We start from the raw sequence: 3716 nt of genomic DNA, 5'->3' as shown, positions 1-3716 counted from the left end.
AGTTTGACCATATATTATTACAGACAACATGCAGAGTATAAATGTATTCCACCACTCATAGACCGAGAAATGGTAATGGTGTTAGACCTAAGAACAGATATAGTGTACAAAGAAATGTATGTTTACATTCATACCGCCTTCTGCAGACCAACACAATAAGCAGGGAATAAATATGCTCCACGAACCATAGACATAGAAGACCGTTGGTGTTAGACCGTGGATCTCAGGACAACTGAAGGTATAGATCAATTCCCTTACAAACGGAGCGAAGAAATGTGCCATCGTTAGATGCAACACCTCAGATCATATATGTAGGTATTCATACAACAACCAATCCATAGACAAACAAATCACATCATTGTTAGTCCACAGGCCTATAAGAACAACCCTAGGAGATAAATATCAACTGCAATCAATGGGAAAACACACTTGCGCGTCCAGCGACTAACCTCAGAAAAAAAGTATAACCTCAGTTTTTATGTAGTCCCGAGGCACCTTTTTATTGGAATCAGTTGTGTGGTTTTTTTTCTTTCTCCAAACAATGTTAGACATTGAAATAAGATACTTTGAGTGATGTTCAGCAACCACAACCCCCCACCTTCGCTTTGCATCCGACACTACAGCAAATCAAGCATTATCTGATTCAATTTAGGGATGAAATATCAGACGCATTGCTTGATGAAAGTGCTTTTTTTGTCACTGACACCCTTCATACAGTCCAGATGTTCATGAAAAGTGCGGGCGAAGGTCGGACAGGCGAACACGTGAAACACGGTCACATGTTGGTTGTACGTGACAAACATCTTTTTTTTTCTCACTCTCACTGATTATTGGATAGAGGCGTGTCTTTCTTGGTGAAAATGTATCAGAATCGGTGGGGGTGGGGCTTGATGTTGTGGGTATGAATATCATGACTTTACAATACTATAGAATAACCTCCACCACCCCACCCCCATCCCGTCATCTCTCTCTTTGGTGGTTAAGTGATGAAGATGTCAACTGATTAATATAAAGTATAAAATTTGCTCATTTCGCAAAAGCAACAGCCAGTCTGTTACTTTTTGTGTCACCAGAACATTGCATTAACATTGCTTTACCTCCCTACTAAGTTTTTGTTATGGTCTATGTTGGTCTGTGCCAAGCATAACTCCGGAAATACACGAAAACTACATTTTCTGCAATAACTTGCCATAACTTATCGATTATTGCAATATCTGCGCATTCGAGTATCTAGTTGCCTAAGTGTGATGATATCCCAGGCATTTGAGAACTTTAAAACCAAAAAGTGGCTGCCGATTTCGCAAAATGGGCACATTTTAGAAGCCTTTCTGCGTTTTCAGCAAAACGCTGCCGATTTCGCGTAATGGGCAGCGTTTTGCCGATTACGCGAAATGGGCAAACATGTTGCCGATTCCGCGAATTCGACAATTCCGTGAATTCGGCACGACATAAAATTATATACATTATCCTGATGACTGGAACAGTACTGCCCCTCTTCCAACACCTCCGGACGTGTACGGGAACGTGTTCGGGTAACGTCATCAAATCTTGGTTTTACGTCACGCGTTTGCCAAGATCTGCAGTCTTGGTGGGAGCAAAACAAGGTATGATTTGGAACATTGGAGAGAAAAAAAGTGAGTCACAGGTGACGCAATATCTACACGTACACGTACAGGTCTTTGCTACACGTTCGATCATCTAGAACACCTCGACGAGTAATAAACACGACTCTAAGGCCGATTTTAAGGCACGGGAGGTACTCCCGAGCAAATTTGGTTTCATTTAACAGACAAATGCATATAGTCTCTGAAACAACTTTTCTTGGTACCCAAAAGTGGCAGCAGCTATACGCAATTTTAAGGCAAAGTAGCCCAGTTTTTTTTTAATGCACTTAAGAAAAAACACTTTGTTGCAAAAATAAGTAATATCAGCTTAATCGCAGGCAGCAGAGTAAATATTTCTGAGTGAACTATCAAGTAATTGGAAGGTGTTAAACAGCAAGTGAAAAGATTGTTTGCGTGCACCACATAGGAGCACCAGGAGGCCTTGCATTTCAGAAATTGTGTTACGTCACGTCATTTTCATTTTTTCTGGATAATGTCAAATCTTCTGAAAGACGTTTTGTAAGCCACAGTCTAATCAAATACATATCAGAGGGAAGTGCATTTATTGGGCTTTAAGTTCCAAGTACCTCTGATGAGAGTTTAGTTCCGAAGTACACCCCCTAATTTTGAAAGTCAAAGTTATGTCATGAAAGCCTTTTGAGAGGCACTATCACAGGTAAGGGTGGAGTGTAGCGGACTTAACATGTACGTTAATTCATAGAAAAATGCCTGCTCTAAGTGTAGGTGCAAAATATATAAAGATACCTGTGAAGAAATGTATGCGCGAAACGATAACTGTGTGATGAGTCTCATTCAGTGAAATAACGCCTTTGATTGCTTTTCCTGACATTTTCAGACAGTGCAGGTTTTCATAAGAGTTGCATTTGAACCTCCAAAATGCCCGTCAATATAAAGTAAGAAGATATGTTGTAACTGTGATTGACAATGTGCGCCATATTTATTGAACATTCACTAAAAAAATCGGGTGCATACCGTTTTTGGCGGTTTTACGTTTCACTGAAGGAAAAACGGAATTTAGTGTGTTATACAAAACTCTCTGGTTAACACGATTTACATAGAATAGAAAAGTACAATTTATGCCATATAGTTACTGAATGTAGGTTGAGCTTGCGGAATATTGTTTGAATATTGCACTTGCAACGATGACGTCACACGTCCCCAAAGTTCCGAACCATGGACCCGCCAAGCTTAGATCCCTCCCAGGTTCGTGGAATGGGAACAGCTCGAAAAATGATTCAGTGGCCATAACGCCATTCCCTGAACATATCGTGTCGAGTCCCATCCCTGTCGACGACGCCAAATGTAACCGAGTACCGAAACACCACAATCACCTTTGGAGGCGAAGTCCAATCAAACAGGATTGAGAATTTTAGAGCTTATTTCTAAGCCCTATAAAAACTGTTATGCATTCGCAAAGGAATCCATGAACATACAAAGAGACAAAAGCCGCCAGACCCCATCACAAACAGAACTCTACAATCCACATGTGTTGCCTACTTCAAAGGCGAACAACTCTGCAGAGTCTGCTGTGAAGGGCGAAGGTAGTCTCCCTATCACACATATGCTTCCGACCGAAAAGCAGCTGTTTATCATGAGGTCTATAGCACTGAAGAAATATCCAATCCTTTTTGTGCTTAGTGTGGTTGGGATGTTTTGCCTTCGAATTGTGTTTTGACGCTGCTACCACTGTGGTCCATGACACAACAATTTAGAAAGTATATTCATATGTCTTTCACATGACACAACTCTTTCGAGGGAGTACCGATTGCTCTGTATGCAGTCTATCTTTCCGAACATTATACACAGACTGCTCATTCTAGACTCCACACGTTGCGTACCTGTAACCTTGACGTCACGTGTGACGTCATCGCTGTTGTTGCGATATTCAAATAACATCCTTCAAGCTCAATCTACATTCAGTAACTACATAAACAAAATTGTACTGCTTTGTCCCGTTCACATGAAATTGACGAAAGTGTTTTGTTTTACACATGAAAAGCATGTTTTCTTCAGTGAAAAGTAAACTAACAAAAAACAGTTCACAACTGATTTTCTTGGTTAAAATTTAGGAAATATGACACACATTGCCCA

The sequence above is a fragment of the Littorina saxatilis genome, linkage group LG12, assembly GCF_037325665.1.
Source record: "Littorina saxatilis isolate snail1 linkage group LG12, US_GU_Lsax_2.0, whole genome shotgun sequence".
Taxonomy (NCBI): Eukaryota; Metazoa; Mollusca; class Gastropoda; order Littorinimorpha; family Littorinidae; genus Littorina; species Littorina saxatilis.
The sequence above is the reverse complement of the archived record's forward strand: the minus strand, read 5'-3'. Positions refer to the sequence as shown.